The following is a 22,456-nucleotide window of genomic DNA, read 5'->3' as shown; positions in this document are numbered from 1 at the left end:
TCATTTTCCTCCGGAAGTCGTGTCATCTCCGACTTTTTATAGCTTATTGCGCATACGTGTAGCAATAGAAAGGAGCGCGCTGCCGAAGGAGAGAGCGAGTTGGAGCATATAGTTAAATTTAAAACTGGTTTCGATTGTTCCTGAAGGAGGTTCGAGAGAAAAAGCAGTACCTAACCTATACTAGTGGGTTAGACATTCAATCCTGGCCCCCAAGGTGATCTAGCACACAGAGGGCCCATTACTTCTCTGGCGAGCCAACCCCGGAAGGGAAAAAAACGACACATTGTGATGCGATGTATATAGGAAAGGGGCCACGGGACTAGAACAAAGCAACGCGATAAAAACTGGGCATGAATCTGGGTCCCGAGTTCTTGGCATGCGAACTTGGCCCAACCCCCTCCCTTCTTTCTCTCTTCCTCGGAACTTGCCACCGTCTCAGTCATCCACGTGGTATTCGCTCGTTAACAACATTGGCTCGTTGCCTCGTTTAAAAGCTCGCGCGAGGATCTCTTTCACCGCTCCTCTATAAACAGCTCCATAATTTCCCGAAACTCGTGATCCTGGTGAATCAGTGACTGTTTGTTTATGGTAGGAGATGAGATGGCTGAAATTCGAAGCATCGGATTCGTGCGAGATTCTACCAGTGATTGGATAATTCTGCCTGGATAATTGGTTATCTCGAATAGTCTCTCGATCTCTGTCTGGATTGTAAAGGATTATTCCTTGTGTATACACGAATCTCAGGAATATTTAGAGAACTGGGTCACTTTGAGCAGAAAAATAAAAATGCACGATTCTCATTGGATTTTTGCTAAATTAAACCAAAATTTTGGTATAAAGAGATTTAACTTCGTCTTCCATTGGAGGCTCCGAATCATCACTCGTCAGTGAACAAGACAAACACTGTCTATCCGCTAGTGGATCAATAAAGATAACGAATGATGCGTCGATTGAAATTTGGCGAAATCCATGGTGGATGTTGGTAGAAAAAAAATGTATATACGAGTGGGGCTGGAGCAGACGCGAGAGGTAGCATCGAAGGGAGATAAAGATACGGAAGAAGGAGAGGAGAGCGCGAGTCGAGGGAGAGAGGAGAAGGAGATCGTATGGATTTGCCAATGGCGGTGGAGGGTGAGGCTGGGGTGGTTTAAAAATGATGAAAAAGCTCCTTGCGTCACTGTCAGCCTCGCGTTCGTGTCCGCGCTACTTTAGCTTATCCAGTAAAAAGTGAGGGGGTGGAGGGAGGGGCATAGATAGAGAGAGAGAGAGAGAGAGAGAACGAGAATTCACAGCCTCCTCCCTCTATCCATCTTAATATTATTATTTCATTCTACGAGAGCGTTTTTTAGGGCTCTCCCTCGGCAGCCCACCTTTTCAAGCTAATCGTGCGAGTGAGGCTCCAGAGCCCCGGTATCCCTCTGGCTCTATACGGTATCCACCCCCGATGTACCCCTCAGTCAGCGACACCCTCCACCTTTGCATCTCGCTGGAGCACACCATCACTTACGGATCAATAGGCTATGGAAGAAGATAAACGCACCGCCTATGGAGAGAGAGAGAGAGAGAGAGGGGGGACGCGGACAGAAAACGAAACGGCACACAGGAATGGCAGACGTCGAGTTGCCTAAAACCCGATAACGAAATTCCATTTTTCCTTCCACGCGTGAACCACCGTCGATCGTAGCTCTCTCGTGTATATATATATATATTTCAAGCCCCACAACCATTTGCCAATTTCATCCATTACGTTCGTCCTTGCGTTCCTTTCCGACAAATCCTCTCGGTCTTTTCGCTAATAATAAAGAAGAACGAGGGAGGGAGGGACTAGATGGATAATAAGTAGGAACAATTTCTTATTGCCTCGAAAGACCGATGATATTAATAATGGCGCGTTCCGGGATTTCATTATCATCAAACGTGCAGAGGGGTGGTTAAGAGTGAACAAATGCAGAGGAATAGGAGAAAGGAGAGACGCGGAATCGCGCTACGTAAGCCGAGCCAGATCCGCTTAGGGGATGTAATTAAGACGAAAAAAATGTGTTTAATGAATATTCATCGGGTCCCTCGATCCGCGATATTAAATGGGCGCGGATTCGCATATTGTCTGCGTCTGACGACGGTAAGCGAAGAATGCAAAGCGGAGAGAACGTGGGAAAACAATGTTTTGCGGGAAGAAGCGATGATCGAGAAGACGAGGAGTAGTGGTGGAAGGAAATTGTGTCGATCGGTCCACGGATTCCTCCCTATATTTATTTTCCGATGGCATTTGTTGCAAAAATTGGGAAAATGCTCTTTGCCAATTTATATCTATATAGCATAAACACGTACACATTGCAGTAGAGCGCTGGTATCGAAGAATCGTCGTTTGAATTTATGAAACGTGCGTTATTGGTCGAACAGGAATTTACGCGAGATCCTCGATTTTGCCGAGAACAACGAGGTCGTGCGAAAGCACCTCACGTAGGAAAGCTACCTACCCCCAATTGGACCACCATCAAAGCCTCCACCCCCGACGCGACTTTTCATTTCCAGGGGTGGCACGATTTTGGGCGCATAAATCGCCAGAAGCCAAGAACAGAAAACATTCTCGCGCTTTCCTTTCTTCCATTTCGTTCTGCTCTGTCCTACCCCCATTCCCCTAGAGCTTCTTTCCCTTTCGGAGGGTAAACAGAGGGAAGGGAGTGAGAGTAGGAGAGAACTGGAGAGGAAAGCTTTCAGCTTTTCTTGCCGAAGGGCACTGGCAAAGTTTTCAACGAATTTGCATGTCGCTCGACTAACGATTTCCTCCTCCATTTTTTTCTCGTCGATAAAGCCACCCCCCCCCCCCCCCCAATCAAATCGACTTTCGCGCGAGATAGCTTCTATTTACAATAGTATTAGTATACCTATAGCACACACATACAGGTGTATACGTATAGGTACGAAGCCAATTATATCATCTGTTTTATAATCGTTGGTCATCAAGCTTCGAGGACGTTGATTAAAATGATATACATGAAGGAAAATAATAAACGATAATGGAGAAGTAATCTTGAATTGCTGCTGAATCAGAAAACGTATAGCAGTGAAATTAATTTTATTGTCTTTCTTCCCTTCTTTGTTGAGATTGAAAAATTTAATTGTCTTACGGTGACTCGGTTGAATCAAGTCGAATCGATTGGTTTGGCGTATATATATTTATATATAGGTGTGCATGGTTCTAATCCAGATCGACTAGCCACTGGACGAAATATTTTCTTTTGTGACGCAAAGAGCGAAGCACACACGACGTTATGGCGAACATTCGGGGGCGTACGCATGCGCGCGCAATTTTTCCTTTCTTTTTGCACCCGCCCCCTACCCCTCGAAGACGAGGGTGGCTTGGCAATGGTAGCCGTCGATAGGGAGGACTGGGGGAGAGGGGGAGGGGGGATTGAACGAACTAAGGGGGTTGCCAAGGGCAACGCTAACGAGCTCCATGAGCGACGTCAGATAGGGCAATGCAACCCCTTGCCTCCCCCACTTTCCCCTTTTGCAACGACAAACCCGTAGAAAGTTACTTATATACTATAATACGTACACGCACACACACGCGTGCGCGTATTACATAAACGTATCCCCTTATGTTGCTGATGCCTGCCTCCGTGCGGATTTTCGACCGCTGCCATTCGTTATCGGGCTTGAAAAACGTTTTACGTCCATGTTCGCTATTTGAAAATGCCTGAATTTCTTTCTTCCCCCCTTATTAAAGTTTTTCATCGCGTGCGACGTAACTTCTCGTAGCTGACTGGTTAATAATACGAAAAATAATGATAATAAACGGTCGATGGCAATAATTTTGCAAACTGGATCGGCAATGGAAGGAATCGAGAGAAATCGGAGAGAGCGAGCGAGCGAGCAAAGAAATGGAAATACAGTCTGGTATAAAGGGGCTTGTTAACAGAGGTCAGGGTTTAATTACTTGATTACGTAATTGGCTTTCCGTCCGCCAACCACCCTCTTGCCACAACTCCATGTGGCTTCACCCCGCCATCCCGACGGCGCGGGCGGTGCTATCCGCCAAAGTCCAGGGAAAGAAAGTCTTTAAAGCGTAAATTAACTTCTCTGCACTGCCACAGCTACGCCATAAAGAGTCGTTTTCAGATTACTTTTAACACCGCATCTGGGATGTCTTCTTTTTCTTCCTTCGTGCCTCGCCCACCCCCCCTTTCCCCTTCCACCCCTCCCTTCGTCCAATCTTTTTTACGAACTTGTAAGAGATTTAACCTTTTATTTTTTATGACATTTGCCCGTGTAAATCTGTTACTACGATCGTGCAAGAAAACTTTTACCATCGCCAGGAACGTTCAATTTTTAATAACCATTTTTGTTAGATTAAAAATCTTTCGATTAACTCACCGGGCTTGAAGAAAAATAGTGGGAAAAGCTTGGGAGAATTTTCTTGTACCTAATTACGAGCTAAAAATTGTGAGAAGCTTTTTAGGGAGATCTTGCATTTCACTTGACTTGGAAGGATTCTTCTTCTTGTTCTTAATATTATGATTATTGCATGCGTACTATAGTAATAAGGAGGGGAGGGGGGAGGCATCACGGTACTTTGCGAAGCCAAGTAAGGAAAATACTGAATATATATTATAAATAGAGACTTTTTTTGCAATTTTACAAGGCAGAATCTATTTAATCGCAATTGTTTAATATTGCTCCTTTCACTGGAGGAGAAAATGATTCCTTATCTGCTTTAAAGGCTTTTCACCTCGGACGGCGCAAAAACTTGATAGCTTCTCGCTTTATTGGTTCTCCTCGCGATAGGTAAATATATAGGCCATTTTAAAACAAGGGAGCTGGCCCCGTGATCGATGACGAGAATTTAGACCACGCCAGCTGTTCCTGAGCAAACCAATCTCATTTAAGAGCTTATCATTTGCATTCGAGTCATGTTTCTTGCACATTTCTTCTTCGTATAATATAGTATAATACAAACAGAAAAAAACAACAAATATATACGCTTTAAAATCTCGCTTTAGAAGCGTCGTGCACGAGACTTTTGGATAAGCAAACAATCAGCAAAGTTGTTGGATTGATAAATGTTTTCGTTTCTTCAGCTTGTCAGAGTCTAGTGCTTTTAAATCCAATGCAAAAACGGATCCGAGGAGCGTGGCGATGAGGCGAAACGGTAAAAATATGCCTCCCAACTAGCGCATTGCAGTCCGATCGATTCGACTAATCAAAAGATGGAAAGACGAATGAGAAAGTAATGATTTTAACGAAGAAAAGAGAAATTACCATAAATATTCAAATAGACTCATATGACTCATCCAGATTCTACGCTTTTAGCCCAGTTTCTTCTCATATACCAAACCGTCATGAATCATTAGGTATATAGACATACTGCATGGTATTTTGTATTATTATACAGAACGACGTGTTATACGCGCATTCCCCCTTCCCTCTTCCATTCCAACTGCCATTATCGCTTCAGTGCTACCAAACTCCTTGAGCTTCGACACTTTTATTCCAGTCGAGATGATGTTAGTAGTGGTGTGGTTGTGGTGGTAGTGAAGGTTCAGCCTAAGGGAAGTTTTGCTGTTACTCTGAGAACCGAAAGACCAAGAGGAGTAGGAGTACGAAAAGAGGCGGAGGTTGAGGGACGGAAAGGACCGGGAGGTCGGTTAAATAAGGAACAGAAATAAATAGGAAGGGAAGAAAAGAGCTCGTTAGGGGGTCTCCGCGAGTTTCTGAGTACCCAACTATCCGAGCGAGCCCTCCTCTTTTCTGTCTCCAACTCCAACCTCCCACCCCCCCCCCCCTCTCTCTCTCTCTCTCTCTCTCTCTTTATCTCGATGCAATCCCTCTATACCACCCAGCTTCACCACCACCACCACCGTCATCATCGCATTCTGATTCTGACTTTACTTTCAACGTCAATGTTTATTTCTTTAGGGCGAGATTTCTCAAAGGCAAAACACCACCGGGAGGATAATCAGTAAGAAAAAAATTGCAAAGGTGCATCAATTATTTAATAAATATTTCTCGTTGAAGCTTTGCTGGCGGGATTTACGCCCGTAGCAATCGACCCACCCTCGTGACAGAGAAGGGAACAGAAAAAGCCCCAGGAGGGGGATGGTCGATGGCAAAAAATGGCGCTGGCCAATTGCTCGTGATTCCCAGTCAACTTGCCTCATCTTCGCCTCAAATTTCGAGCCTGCTCATTTGCTAATAACGGCTCGTTAAACCGTACCAAAAAATTCTCTCAGCTAAATCCAAATAATCGAGGGTAGATTTCTTTTCTTACACTAAACTGCCCCATTCTGCTTACGGTACTCGCTCCATTTGGGGAGACATTGAGGCGTAAAAATTCAAATTGAACCTGAATGACGTTAAACGATAAACAAAGATCACGTTTATTTTCCTCGTGCAATTTTGTATACAGCGAGAAATATGGAGACAAAAAATCGTGTTGTTTGTTCCTGTTTTTTTTTTCGCTCGATGATTAAGTAAAAGCTGGCAGGATCGAATTATCGGTCGTAATCGCGAAAACAGGCGAAATGGCGCGTAAAAGCCTAATACCGATAATCGGAGACAATTGGTATCCAATTAAGGCTGTCCGGTTCGCTTCACGGCTAGAATGCGACAATTATTTTCCATCCAGTTTTTGCTTCTTCTTCTCCTTCCGTATTTTAACAAAAACTACGAGAAAAAAGTATATCTGCGTTTGCGGTGATCATTTAAAGGAAGAAAAACCACGATGAGACGACGGATATTTTTTTAACCCTGCTTACAAGAGAGAATGTATATTTACAGTATGCATATTTACTCTGGCAGCTTTAACGGTAGATCTGAAATTAATTTTGTGTACACGCGAAAGGGATGAGAAAATTGGGGTTAGCCTTAATATGGAGTGATTCTCCGGGGACAATTAGGATGGTTAGCGAATGGAATACCACGATGATATCCAAACGTATAGTATATCATCATAATTTTTTGCTGCTCCATCGGATCGGGTTACATTATTCTGATGCAGCCGCTGTTGGAAGAGCGAACGAATAAAACTATCGGAAGGCAAATAAGACGGTAAGTTTAAATGAGTTTTAGGAACGTTGAAAATACCAATATAATTATTTTGTTGAAAGAGGGAAACAAGGGAGGAGAGTTGAACGCGGATGCGTTTCCTGATTAAATGCCGAGCCACGAGAGGGAGGAAATCGAACGCAGGAAGTCCTTCTGCGATTAGAGACGAGATAGAATCGCGAATTTGGTGATATCGATACCAGCAAGCCTAATTAACGTCGCTTCCATCGGGCCAGAGTAAACAGCCCAGGCTTAGGCCCAATTATTATCGAAATAGGCTATCTTCCTGCACGCTTCTCCTCGGTAATTACTTTGTCCCCAGGTAGATACATCACATGTCACACGCGTGTGTGTCTGTGTCCAAGATGGCGACGATAGGTGGAGAGGAAGCTTTGTGCACGGGGACTATTTGAATTTTCTGGTCAAAAGAAGGGACGGTGTGGCCTGAGACAAAGTCTTTGGCACTTTGACGAGAATAAATTCTCTGTGACAAGACGATCAAGCGTGAAGCGAGGATGGCTCCGAAGAACGTCCACCATCATCGTTATACCGTAGCGAGTAAACCTACCGAGAGATTCTTCTCCTTCGGAAGAAGGTCTGCGGTCATCGAGCTCAAAACGTTACACAGTTTTGGGATCTTTCACGAAGATACGGTTCATCGTCGCATTCCTTTTTTGGCCTCTTTAAAATTGGAGATCGATATGCGAGCACCGGGCCGGTGGACGACACGTGGGCGTAGTTCATGTATAACTGATGTATATGTATATACGTACAGCATGTGTACATGTACGCAGACAGAGAGGATCGTGAGCTCGTCAGGATCACCTGCTCGCTCCGCGTGTCCACATGTCGCCTCACGCCTGCGGCATGATCGCACCGGGCCTTCCATATCGATACCAATCGTTATGTTTCACAATTTCCCTTTTCCTCCCTTAATTCCGTTTACGTCGATTCTTATCGACGTGGCCGGATGATTAGCACAATCCATCGGCGTGTCATTACTATGAGACGACGGATGGTTTTATTATTGCTATAGCGGAGATGTACGTATATAGCGCAGATATACACGGAGCAGAGTGGAGTAACGAGCGGGAGAAACGAGAGACAGTCTTGTTCGTCTACGCGTCATTTACATAAAAGGTCGAGTCGTCGGAATTTTTAAATCAAATTCCTTATCGGACCAGCAGCACAGTGTTGGGACACGGTGCGTTGAGACGGGGTGCGAGAAAGGTGAGTCTCTATCCACATTCACCCTCCGCGAGAGGTAACGAGCGAGCTCCTCCTCCCTATATACTGGTATACCGAAATACTTGCGCATCAGTCGGTATTCCCCCCCACTATGGAGCCTTCTGGCTCTGCTCAAGTATCGTCTCCCTTGCGATTTTCCAAGCTGAAATCCCGAGCGGGAAATGAGAAAGCGATAAGAGAGCCCTTCTCTGAATATCTCTGCACAATAGCCACCTATATATACGTACACCAACTGGAAAACGCTAATGTATCATTAGGTATTTTTTCTGGCACGCAGCGAGTATAGGTTATGTACTCTAGTTTGACTCGCTGCAAACGAGAAAAATTGTAGGCAAGTGCCGGGAGAACTCTCGGCTTCGCGAATCACGAGTATTATCTTGTCAGGTTGGATAACGAGACCTCAGAGTCGTTCCAAAGCCCTCATCAATTATAAATCCCACCCGACGCCACTGCCTCTTATCAACAATCGCCTATCTCATTCTTGTAGCTCCGCAATCTTCAATTATTGCACCCTCTTATTACGCTCTGAGATGGACACTAATAATATTATATTTCCAATCATTCTTGAAACCTGAATTTTTCAATAACAAATACTTCAAACTGTTTTTCAAATACGAAGCACTAATAATTCGAGGATCGTATCAACAATGGTTATTTCCTCAAATTGTTTTCTTTTGGAGTCTTTTGCAATTAAAGTCTGTAATGCAGTGATCGTTCTCTCCAATTTTGATGAATTTTCACAGGAATTACTAGAAATCCTGTACTTTTGTTTTAAAGGAATCTCTGAAATTGTAGTGCAGAAGAAGCAGAATCGACGGTGGCGCCGCGACACGAGTGGTATTTCACGTTAACTTTTTTCAGGGTTCAAATTTTTGCCATGGGTCGTGCCGTGCGCTGGCTTCGCCCCCTGCCACCTCATGTCTGAAATAATGGCGTCAAGGGAAGGGAGCTGCTCTGTTTTATCGACTAGCACCGAGCCCAATGTACATTATCGAGCTTTGCAAGTTGGCCACCAGACTGTTCTGTACTACTCTATCTCTGATTCGGTGAGTTCATTCTGGTGCGATTTCTTCTTCGATCAATCAGAGCCCGATTGATCGAAATTAACGCTGTTTCTTTCGGCTAATTGTTATCGTCGTACATATTTCAGTTTCATAATTCCGATCCGCTCTGTGCTTTTCCGCCAAGCTCGACAGGCCGACGTATCGCGAGAGGCCGAAATATCTCGAGCGTGTAATAAAGCAGCAAGAAAAATGTCGAAACTCGAAACCGGGACGAAGCGCGAGGTGCATAATGTACGAGTATCATACGTCACAATCAACTGCACGCGGCGCCAAACGCTTATTTCTCCGATGGCGCAGCTTTGCCATGAAATTACAGCAACTTGACTTACGTTCACCAACGACAATTCCACTTTTCCAAGCTTGTGTTTTAGTCAGGCCTTATTTACCGTAAATTCACGTCCAATTTGCGCCAATGATTCATAGCACATTTATGTGTACGAATTGGTGTGTAAAAATTATACCACCCTTAGCAACGCAATGACACGAAGCGTGCAGAGCCAATTCGAGGAAAACAGTTTGTCGGATAAAAATATGTAGAGTGCAACCGGTAACCGATATAGTATTCTGATCTGCTCGACTTTACACTGTGCTATATATATATATATATATATAGTAATGTTTGTTTTTCTACGCGAAAAATCCAGTGAAACGAGGCAGTGCTTGATGCGATCGGACGGCAATGCAGGTATTATCTATTATACATAATACGTAGGTATGTATTATATTATACGTACATACGTCCCAGGAAACCCTTGCCTCTCCCCTCCCCACTCCCTATCTCGAGAATAATGCGTACCGGGACTGCCGGGTAAGCGCGGTTAGATTCGGGTAGCGCTCCTTATTTTTTATGCCGAGCGATGCGTGAGTTATTAGCATATGGTATCATATTTTCGATAGGGCCGTAAGATAACGGGCGATTATCAGGCGTATATTATTAGCAGGGACAGGATCGATCCCAGTTCTCCGACCCTTGTAGTTAAGCTGGCGAAATGATAATGAAAAACAGCCTTCGTTATTGAATAGGACAATATACGTTCTGCAGAATCCTGTCGATATAACGCTATACCGGGTGTGAGAATAATTCGTACCAATAAGGAGAGCACTCGTAAAGGTGCACTAATCCTTTCTACTGGTCGTATAATTCGTTTTATCGCCCAGGGGTGGATGTAGAACAATAGATTTTGACCAAATAAAAGCTTTAGAGTCCCTGTAGTAACTTTTTAACGAATAATTAAAAGGAACGATTGTTTCCATGGTGGCAGTTCTCGATTGTCACGAATCAATCCATTCAACCCGGTATGCATCTATCCACTGTACACACACACGTATAAAATAATAATGTGCAGTGTGACTGGGTGGTGAAATTAGCCTTGCCAGCGCAACGTGGTGCGGTTTGCGAAGCGATTCGACGTCGCCGGCGCGGTCGGCGTTGGGTCAGATAATGCGGAAGGAGCGAGGGTGAGGGGAAGAGGTCTTGGAGAGGGTCCTGCGGAGTATCCCCCACTCCTGGCGGAAATAAATCTTCGACCGTGGGCTCTATATCACCGCTTGGCAAGCAATTTGGGCTCCGGCGATAACTCATACGTGCATCGATAGTGCTACACCGTTATTCGTGCGTGTGTACACGTGTGCGTATACTGCTACACACGTACGCGTGAACGGATTGAGAGGTGGAGCAGGGAAGCAGAGACACGCAATTCCTGACGGACATATCGGAAAACATTATTTTTTAGGCAGACTACGAATTTCTTTCCTCCCTGCTTGCCGGTAGCCTTAATCTAATCTGTGCCGGTATATACAAAGGGATATTATTCGAGCCCGGCTCTTGAGGTATTTCCGAGAGCTGTTTTACATTACGCAAGCTTCCGGGGGTTTATGTAAGTTCGCAAGAAGCACATATAGGGAAGTCTTTGCATATAATTAGAAGAGCATTGAATCGGCCCCATCGGACGCCTTTTCAACGTGAAAAAGCAGGATGGGACCAGGAACAGCAGCAGGGGCGCAACACCTTTTACCATCATCGTATAAAAAGAGCTCTCCTTCGGCGAGGGAAAAGGGTTAAGGGCTGCTCTGCTCTGCTCTACACTCTTCCTTCTTCCTCGATGTCGTGTTGCTTCAGCTATGCAGAATTCGACGACGACGATGACGACGACCACTGGTAAACGACCATACACGCTCAATGACAAAAGGATTCTGGGAGAAATTGAAATTTTATACCACGTGTGTGATTGTACTATTATAATTTTTTATTTCTACCCCCACCACTCGATCTCCACTTCTGTCCTTATACACAGATTCCAATAAAATTTTTGCTATTACTTCCTCTCCCACATGTGCATCCTTTTGTGTATGAAAAAGTAGAAATTTGTCTGAAAAAATTCTTCCCTCTTCATTGAAAATCATTGGCTGATGAAATTATATGAATGCAGGTAGCAGAGGCATTGTACGTTCGATCACCTCAGCAGGATCCGATGATAAATTATTTCACATTGAAAATTTCAGACCTAACGAGGGTTCGAAATTTGAATATTCTTCGCCGCTTTTCATTCTCACGAGCCGTCTCCCTTTCTCTCTCTCTCGCTCAGTTGCTGCTGCGTGATTTTCAGTGATCCCGGCGAGCTACCTGAGGAGTACAATGACTCTCTGATTTGATTTATCGACCGAGTCCTCTCCTCTCGCGTGTGCGTCGTGCCCTACGTGCATGCATATATTAACAAATTAAAATGGAAGGTCGAAATGCCACGGATTTCGATGACAAACCAACGACAGAATTTTGAAGTCGTCCCTGCTGTAGCGAGAGGAATGCTTTTAGAGTTTCACATTTTATGACGCGAGAAATTAGTTTTTTTTTTAACACACGGTACCAAAAAATCTCTTCAGAATTCTTAAAGTTTTGAAGCGAAAATAATTGTGTTTTGTTACGTATATAAAATAAGCTGCACGACTGTTTTAAAATATTTCTTTTTCTGGTATAATTAAAAAAGACACGGTACAATATCTCGAGATGGTGAGTATTGTTATAAAAATTTACTATTGATGTATCAAGAATATTGCTGAAACATATATCTATCTCTTGAATATTTTATTAATGTAACTGAAATATTTCAGCAGGTTTGTCACATCCTCGGAGCTGGAGAAGTTATCTTTGAAATGGCAGATTTGTACACTGCAACCTGAAAAATATCACTTAATCGAGGAAGAGGATCAACAGGAGGATAAATAAAAAACTTTAAAGAATGAAAGTGTGTCGATGAGTAATTTTCCTTATGAATGACAATCGTTTACTGTTTTCACGAATGAACAGCGTTGTTCTCAAATGACTGATCGCGTCGCACCATTCACGACTGGTCACTTCAAGATTAGCACTACTTGGCACTATCAGTTTATCAGGCCGAATATAAGTGGCCAGTAGCCAGACACAGCAGCCATCGCTCGGTATGGTCCGAAAGCAAGTGTCCTTATATATAAACAAAGTAGAATGGCGAGTAGTGGGGGCGATTCATGATGGCTGCCGGGACCCAGTGCCCCCATAGAGAGAGAGACAAAAAATAATGGATTTCCTCGTTGGACCCCTCTACCTACTCCCTCTAGTAGCTCAACCATTTCTTCGTGTGGGGTTATAATAAAATGGAGCAAGTGTGTGTGCGTGCGTATGTGTACCTTGGAAAGAGAGAGGATAACCAAGCGAAACGTCGTACCCTACGCGAATTATTTGCATATGCGTCCAAACGACATTACGACCAGCACTCGATTTTATACATATAGCATGAATATTTGTAAATATTGAACAATTAATCCGATCGATTGGCTAAACACTGTGTCTCGTTCCTCCATGTAAACAAGACCAACGACCAAAACCATACAGAGAAATTTGATCTCGAGAGAATCGCGTGCATCGTAGCGGCAGAAGGAAAAGATTCACTATACGCGAAACAGACTACAAAGAACTGTGTATATGTATATCGATCGAATGGCTTCTCGAGACTGAGAAAGCAAAACATCGCAGGCCACACAGCGAATTCGACGAAACGTTGCTTTATTTATGTATTTATTTCTCTCCGCTTTTTTCTCTTTCTTCGTCACTATTTCTTTGTCCTCGTCTCTCCTCGTAACCTTTGCTTTCTTACCATTCTTCTACTAGATGTATACACGAGACGTTTTATTTTCATCAACAGTGGAAATTCGGATTAATATATTTTAGAACGTTTGTGTGTTTTCTTATTAGCAGTGGCGCACGCCCTCTAATCACTTGATCACGACAAGATTAATAATTGCACTGTACAACGAACCGCAAGAATTTTTCAGGCTCAATGCGATTATTACACGATTATAAATTAGCTGCGTGATTTCAGATGGTGGATGACGATTGGCGCGAAGCAGTCTATCGAAACAGGGAAGCACTTAGCGACGTTTTATTAATTACTGCGAGTTAAATGAATGAGAGGGACTCTTTAGGTGGATGGAGTCTAGAAGTGGCAGCCATGTTGACGCTTGCGTACTAGGCTGCACTTCTAGACTCGGGGCGTAGATTGGGGGTGAAAGAGGGTGGGCTCAAATCGAAGGGTGGCTTCTTCTTTTTGGAAATGTATTGACCGAGAAAATATTAAGGATTATACCATTCTACCTATATAAGCTTATTTCTTTCGCTTCCAACTGCACGGGTTTGAATATCAACCAAGCATGTAAACTAATTTTCTCCCTCGCTCGTAACTTTCTCACTAACAAAACGGAGACCTTGAAGAAGCGACCGAGTGCAAGTTTTTCACCGGTAGTTTTTTCTTCTTTTCAAGATCGCGTTCTAAAAACGCCCGTAGAGACTTTTGGGGACACTTGAGGGATTTATTTGAAATTATTTTAGTGGATGGAGCATGCACGTACGTATATCGAGTGTACGGGAGCGCGGGCGCGGGCGTGTTTGTGTGTGGGTACGCGTGTGTAGGCAGATTGAACGCAGACGCTAGCGTCGCGACGTTCAATGGTACAGTTCCCGTCGGACGGTCCTTCGAGATGGAAGGATCAGATCCTGATTCTCTCCTTTCTCGATGCGATCCTTCTCCGTCCATCCCTGTGTCCTTCTTCTCACGATCCTTTCTCGTTTACAATAATATTATCGGAGAACAACGTAGCAGTGAATGAATTTTAGTGAGTCGTAGAAAAAGTGCGTTACTTTCAACTTTGCATTAGCTATTCTCTATCTCTCTCTGTTTTTAATTCAATATATATATATATATATATATATATATATCAAAGCTAAACGCGGTTTTAATAATTTTCTACTATTCCTTAATAATAATTACTGATTGTGAAATGCAAAACGAAGTAGTTTAACAAAAATGTCCATTTTCTTAAATGTACTATTTCTTCCGTATATACAGATGCGTTCATTGAGAAAACGACCAGCTGATTGCTGATGAGGGACGACGGAACGTTCGATCTCCGAGCTAATTATGTCACAGTTATATCCCAGCCCGTTTCGCTACTCGAAAGCTCTCCCTGCCACTTCAATCACCCCCGTCCCAACTCTCATACTCCACCCACCCCCTTTCTACAACCACCTCGGTTCTTCTCGCGTTTAAATTTGGTTTTCACCGCCGAGTTTTTCGCCAAAGAAGACTGTTTCGACCGGCATGGGAATTGGAAAGAAAAGCAATTATTCAAACTACGTAAAAGTGAGTACTATGCATGTTGTTGGAGCGTTATAAAAATTCTAGACTATTAACCGGTTGAAGAAGAACGTAAACAACAAATTGCCAGTTGAACTATCATAACCCAATTACTATGACCGTATCGGAAGAATAACGGCAAAAAGAAAAAATTTCGCTGGTTTAAAAACACAAGAATTAAAATGCAAAACACCGTTCGGCATCGACATAGCGCAATTAATTTTATTTCGCAAGATCGAGTCGTACGTAACCAGCGAGTGTCAATGCGAAAATTAGCAAAGAGCATCGCATACTACTATATATACCGTTGTACCGCACACGAGATTCGTTGGACTGTGGTTATAAGGCTGACGAAAAAGTTAAAGGACTTTGACGCGTTGGTCGTTAGTCTTCCTCAATCGGGATTTCGTGCTAAACTGGCAGAACGTTTCCGGTGAGAGGAATCCGCGAGGCTGTTTTGCCGTATGTCGCTACCGGCTACCGGTAGGTGGGGAGGGGAAGACACCGGTTGCACTCATCAGCCCTTCTCCCGCTACGCTACTACACTTTCTCTTTTTCTTCTCTCTGCTCATTCACTCTGGCTTCGTTTCCCCTCAACCCTCTCCCAACGCCCCTCTCATCCTTTCACTGCCGTAGCAAGGCCCAAAGCCCCTTTTCTGCATACGTAATTATGCCCCCTCCAGGCCTCGACAATCTTGCCTCAACGTAAAACTCCACGGATCTTGTACACGTTTAAATACTGCATTAAAAATCTGCAGTTAAATCCGAGCTAATATTATTGGAAAAGCTGGTTTGCGCTCGTAAATATAGGTTTAAATACCGCAAAGTTTCTCTCTCTCTCTCTCTCTCTCTCTCTCTCTCTCGCTCTGTCGCTCCCAGGCAGTGCCAAGCTCGAACCCTTTTTCAACTGCAGGATGAGAGAGGAAGAGCGAGCGAGCGCGGTTGGATGGACGGGCTGCTGGCGGGCGGGATACACGAGATACATCCTGTGGGGCGCCCCCTGTCGCCCTCTTTGTATGCCAGGTCGAATAATGAATTATATTTTTCTTTTCCAGCCAAGCATAGATTATAATATTTTTTACTATCTATAAAAAGCGGTGAGAAGCCGTTGTAGTACCCTAGAGATCACCCATCCTTTTTTATCTAGCGTATACCAGGCGAGAAGGTTCGTACAGGTAAAGGAAAAAAGGGGTTCGATCGGCACATAAATAATCAGGGCTACCTGGGAAGGCTTTGCATATACGCTAACTAACTCCTGGCATCGCCTGCCAACCGACGACGCGCGCCGAGCGAGCGAGAGCGAATAAACCGACATATGCGGTGGGTTGTACCTATCTGTGTTTAATGACCCGCTGATATCCCGTTTTCCTTCCACCGAAATAAATACCCGTGCAACGCGTTTTTCTATATATATACCGATGCTTGGAAAAGTGCACGGGGTGGTGGGCGAACGTGAGCGCGTACACCCCGCTTATTCGCGTCCTCGCGCGCCATCCTCTTCAGCTAACGCGCAACAATCAAAGAGTCGTATATGCCATTAGGCAATCAGATGAGAAGAGAATGGATGGTATGCGATTAACGTTTGATACCGCGTGCCAACGTCCCAAGGGTTTAGAGTTGGAACAGACAAGCAGACAGACGTATAATTTCGGGGATAAGATCTAAAAGATTGGCGGCCGACCTGCCGCAGACGGAGACCGAAATACCGAGAGGCAAAAGGGGTTCGGAGTGTTGCGCGCGCCATGTGTGGAGCGGACTTTTACCGAGCGAACCTATTAAACCGAAAGATAGAAAATAAATAAAAAGACGAGCTATGAGGGAAAGAGGGATTTTACCGCCCTCGCCCTCGCCCTCACCCTCGATCTTTCCTATCCTCTTTCAAAGTGCACTCGATTCATACGACTGATTGAAAGGACCTGCCGAGGTGAGAGACTGCGCAAGCGCTACTATTACGCTCTCACGCCGTCGCATATTAAAGTCGGAGAACCAAATTAGTCCTATAAATCAAAAGACGAGCTGAGAGATGGAGCGATTTTTATCGATCTATATTATTCCTCTTTCTTTAAGCGGAATTCTTTTATGTTCTATTCGTCAATTGAAAGATCTGTCCATGAGGTGAAAGAGAGCGCAAGTGCTACTATTATGTTGAGTGGAAGCTAAATATATATATAATAAAATAAAGAAACTAATATAAACGTGAGAAATACGGATTTTTATGGATCTACCTTGTCCTTTTTTTCAAGTCTAATTATTTTGGTCTATGAAATGAAAGAACTCGACAAGATGATAGAGTGCTCAAGCGCTATTATTTATGTAGAATAGAAACCAACTACCAATAATATAATAAAAATAAGGGAGATACGAATTTTTATAGGCCCATTTTGTCCTTTTTTCAAGTGTAATTGTTTCGGTCTATGAAACGAAAGAACTCGATGAGATGATACTGAGTCCTCTCAAGCACTATCATTATGTAGAGTAGAAACAAACTATATATAATAAAATAAAGAAAGGAATAAAAACGCAGCTTGAGAGAAATACAGATTTTCATCGATCTCCTCTATCCCCTTTTCCCCAGCACAGCCGTTTTACCCTACGAATTACAAGGACCTGCCGAGGTAGGAGGAGCGAGTGCGCAAGCGCTACTATCGCGCTCTGATCCGCCGAACCTATCAAGATACACGGCGGTTTTTCGACAACAAGGACAATAACGTTCGATTCATACTATGAATATTCGCTCTTGATATACTCCAACTCCAATAAAACGATAAACATAAGAAACAAATGATCGCACATACAATATCGTTACCCATTCAGATATTGCGATTCGGTGATGTTTCATATTTGAGAAAATATTTTATTAAAGTGAGAATATATCGAGAAGGAAGTTACAAGTATCTGAAAAAATATTGAGATACTATTCCTCTACGTATAGTAAAATTGAACGCAAAAAATAAATCTAAAGAAAAACGAGAAGAATATTTTTTTCACCCTGACCTATATGCGTTTTATTGAAAAAACAGTCGACTCGTACTACTGATCAAAAGTACACCTGCGAGGTGAGAGATAACGCGTAAGGATAAAAATTGTGATGTACCGTCGAAATATTAAAATAAGAGACGGTGTAAATGAGTAGAATGAAAGGAAAGAGAGATTTTAGAAGCCTTTTCTGTCCTTTTCCTTCACAGTGCAGTGTCGATTCATGCTTCTCCGATTGAAAAGGACCTGCCTTGACGAGAGAGCACGCAAGCGTTACTATCGCGCCAAACCAACGAACCTATTCAGGTCTCTCCGATGTCGCCTCATCCTGCATCATTATGCAACAAGTTGCTTGCTACTTTCTCCCACCCTTCTTCTTTATATAGTTCTATAATAAGCATTACTCGTCAATTATTACTCAATATTCAAGTGATTCCTCCTTTCATATTTTCACAGCTTAGCTATCACTTTCACAAAACCTTTCAGGATTTGTATCGCTTGTCAGCGAAACGGATCAAACTTCTATGTTCTCCCAGCAATTCAAATTAAAAATTCTATAGTTTTATTCTATTTTTGATAGAACATTGCTTTCTTTGCGTAGGAAAGAATACAAAGAGACGGTGCTTGACGTATTTATTAAATATTTGCACCACTTGAGAAGATAGTGGGTAAACGACTCTCTGCCACTAAGCCAGCCTATTTTTTTCTATCTAGAAATAAGCAGGATCCTTAGAAATGCTCCCCGGTACGATCTTGCCAGCCCCTGCGAAGCGCTCTCCATCCCTTTCTCACACGTGACAGCTAGCCCTTGTATTTCTGGCAAGTACAGAGTGGTGTGTGAGATAGAGAGAGAAGGAGATAATCGAAATTTATTGCCAAGTTTTACACGCGTTGCGCTCTTTAACCGTTGCAAAATAATACAGGGCAGCTGAAAAACGCGTAAAATGCATACGATTACCCTCGAGGATCTGTCCTATACCTATTGTTATTAAAGGGTTTGATCGCCCGATAAATTTCTCCATAAATCAGAAGCAGCTAGCTTTCCCCATTGACCTTTTATCCATCGCTACGTCTCATCCATGTACACTAATCAAACATTGCTGAATCGAGGATCAACCACACTTTCGAACGTAACATTAAATCTTCGTGCAAACATTGACTAATTTATTCGTTTCACTCCAAATAAAATCCACTGAATCCGTTCATAATTATAAAAGTATCAAAGATAATAATACAGAAAAATACTTAATTTATCAATTATTATAAAAACATTTTATCAAGCTGAGAGAATTGGCCTGATGGATGTTCGATCGAGAGAAATTCTGGTGAGAGGAGAAGGGAAAAGCTATCTTAGGGTGTAGCGCGTAAGATTTTTACGAGAAAAAAGACGGAGCGTGAGAAGGGGGGTGCATGGGTGAGGAGAAACAAGCATCTCCAACACTTTTTTTAACGTAATAATATATGACAAAATAGTAGTAGTTGTATGGAAATTTTCGCAGTCTCCTAGCGTGGATATAATGGTATGATGGGGTCCCGTTCTCTCCCACCCCTTTTATCCCCGCTCCTCAGCCTGCCCTGTCATACTCCTGTCTGTCGCGAATATCTGTAAGCGTGTGCGTTACATACGTTGTTCAATTTCACGATGTCTCGCTTCAATTCAGCCAACGGATTTTCCACCATTACCCAGCCGTTTCTTCTCTCCTTTTCTTCTTCCTTGCTTTATCCCATCCTTATCTAGCGAAAGCGTCCACCACCCTCGACTCTATCCCACCCTATGTGTAACTCTATCCTTTTCTTTCTACTCTCACCAACTCCCTCCTCCCCTCTTTTTCCCTTATTCTTGGGAAACATCGGCGCGCTACTTTCTGCGCCAAGACAAATTGGAAAACTCTTGCGCGCATCTCTCTCTCTCTCTCTCTCTCTCGTCTCTCTTGCCAAATATAGCTGACTTTGGCTCTTCACCGAATATACGAACGACAACGATTTATTCGATCGCGATGCAACTCGTTATTAAATATCCGCTGGTTTCAAAGGGAGGAGGGAGGGGAGAGTGACTACAATTCACCACTTATCAAATAACTGGAATTAACGTTCTAGTAACCTGATACTCGTCATTCAACAGTTTAAAAGTTGCACAGAGAACACCTCTAAACGTTATAAACACGTAGGAATCAACCCACAACTAATAGTTTTAATCGAAATCTCCGCAATGCGTGATAAATGTTTGTTACGCTCTTGGTCGAGAATAAATAATGAAAAGAATCATTAAAGAATGATGACGGGCCTGGCGTGTGATTTTGGTTTAGCGGTAAGGGTGCAGAAAACTACGTTCATTAATAACTAGCTTTCATATAATACTATGACGTTTTGGGGCCCCTCTGTTTCCCTTTATCACCCCTCTCTTCTTCCGGAGGCAACTACTTTAAAAGCAAGGCTTTAAATAGCTTTGAAATATTATGAGAGATCTGTTAAAATTGCAGCAAGAACAAAAGAGAGTGAGAGGACAAAGAGAGAGAGAGAGAGAGAGAGAGAGAGAGAGAGAGAGAGAGCAGCATTGAAGTCTTCGATTGGCTTTTTGGATTTGATGGATGCTGTCTGGCAGGTATATTCGTGAGAGGCCAGGTAGATAGAAAACGGGCTAGGCCATCGTCATCCATACTTGCATGGTGAAGGGGTTATGTAAGCCAGGTCTGTACAAACACACAATGAAAAGGAGCCAGGATGAAAATGCGGCTGGTACGATGAGGATGAGGAAGCTACCCATGAAGCTATCGGTACAATGACACCAAATAGGCGGTTGATTGCACAATACGCCGATGTTTATCGACCCATCATCGATACTCTTCACGCTTCTACACAAGCAAAAGAAAAGCCTCGCTTATACAGACGCGCGTCTATAGGTGCGAGACGCGTCTGTCTATGCACAAGGACCGAAGTCAACAGCCGAATGTTACACCCAATTTAAGGCCGCCTGTATGCTCATGCGAGTGCTTGATGCGCATTAAAAGTCGAAATGTCGAGTTTCAACCATTTCGGTTCTAGTCCATATATAGTGCACGCGTGTATATAGAATAGAATATAGAAAAATGGCACCTCTTGGCCAAATCACCTGCCGTTTCCTGCAGCCTGGAAGATCTATTAACAATTTCATTTCGCACACTCTTTCTCTCTTTCACGAAGCTTGCAATGAAATATTTTTAATAATTCGCCGTCGAGACGCATAATCTTACAGTGACGGAGAATAATCCTAATCTCCTTGATCCTCGTACGTAACGCAGTAATATACCTACCTATACACGTATATACTCCATACTTTAATCTGCAGAGCAAAGTCTGCAGTCCTAGAACTAATAAATTAATAGGAAATTTTCGAGTTAGTGGATCGAGAGATTAAATATTTTTTGATAAGGAAAAAAGGTGACGTTATATGACTTACTGAGGAGAGGAGAGAAAGAGAGGGAAGGGGGAGGGGAAGAGTTTTCGATTCGATTGCAGTGTACGAGACTCGTCGACTGGTTGCAACGGAGAGAAGAGAGCTCCGGCGCTCCTCTCGCAGCACTGGGGAATAAGATATGGAAATTTTCAATTCGGGCAAAATTTAAGAATTTACCCCGCACGCGGATGGCGTAGGGCGCAGGATATGTATTATGCGAGACGTTGAAGGGGCTTGTGCAAAGGCAAGGGGAAAGGATACAGGGGGTATGGGTAGGTGTAGGGGGAGTATGTGTGTGACGTGTGTGGCGGCCATTACGAAGAGCCGGGGGTGGTTGCCAGGCAACGCTTTTCAAACCCCACATACTCACACCACCCTCGACCAACCCCCAAAACCCTCTTGCCAGAGAAAACCCTCCTTCGCTGCTTTGCCTTCTTTTCATCCTATCTCTTATTTGCCCCCACCCCACTCCACCTTTCTCTCTCTCTCTCTCTCTCTCTCTCTCACCCCCTTTATCCATTTTATTTACTCCCCTGTTACGTTGCTGTCTCCTTTCGATCCTCCACTGCAACATCATACCGCTAACAAGCGCGCTTTCTTCTCTCTTGATAATCTTATGTAGGACCGATCCCACGCCAGTCAAACTGCAAATGGATCCATTTCATTTTTATCCTTCCTCGTAGAATTGAAAAGTGCAGATTTGGCAATATTAAAGGCAAATAATTTGAGAGTGTGGGTAGTGGGGGTGGAGGGGACGAAGAAACAGAAGGAGAGAAAAAGTTTCGAAGATTTTCTTGAAAGATGCTGGCTATCCCTTTTCCGGAAGCAGTGAGGAGCGTGAATGGCGCACAGGAAGAGGGAAGAAGAATCAGAGAGCAAGTCGCAAGTCCTTTAATCGGATGTCGGGGCACGTGTTTCGCGGTGCAGCGCTCTCGCAGCTGCCAGGACACTTATGCAAATCGTGCCTCGAGCCGGCTGAGCTTTCGGCTTTATGCACTCCGTTTTAGTTGGCGAATTTGCATCGG

General features: G+C 43.6%; 1 protein-coding gene and 1 long non-coding RNA gene across 2 annotated transcripts in view; one reads left to right on the top strand and one right to left on the bottom strand.

Annotated features, from left to right (window-relative positions):
• The window catches only part of LOC136781728 (UPF0489 protein C5orf22 homolog), a 147,331-nt gene that overhangs the window by 5,648 nt on the left and 119,227 nt on the right, over positions 1–22,456 (bottom strand). The window lies entirely within an intron of this gene.
• The window catches only part of LOC136781804 (uncharacterized), a 30,653-nt gene continuing 23,071 nt past the window's right edge, over positions 14,875–22,456 (top strand). Inside the window, exon 1 of the long non-coding RNA XR_010823998.1 lies at positions 14,875–15,028. This is a non-coding gene — a long non-coding RNA (uncharacterized lncRNA). The remainder of the gene's footprint in view (positions 15,029–22,456) is intronic.

The sequence above is a fragment of the Prorops nasuta genome, unplaced genomic scaffold (genome assembly GCF_024137725.1).
Source record: "Prorops nasuta isolate Cenicafe-Biocafe unplaced genomic scaffold, Cenicafe_Pnas_1.2 PNAS00002, whole genome shotgun sequence".
NCBI classification, from domain to species: domain Eukaryota; kingdom Metazoa; phylum Arthropoda; class Insecta; order Hymenoptera; family Bethylidae; genus Prorops; species Prorops nasuta.
The sequence above is the reverse complement of the archived record's forward strand: the minus strand, read 5'-3'. Positions and strand labels throughout refer to the sequence as shown.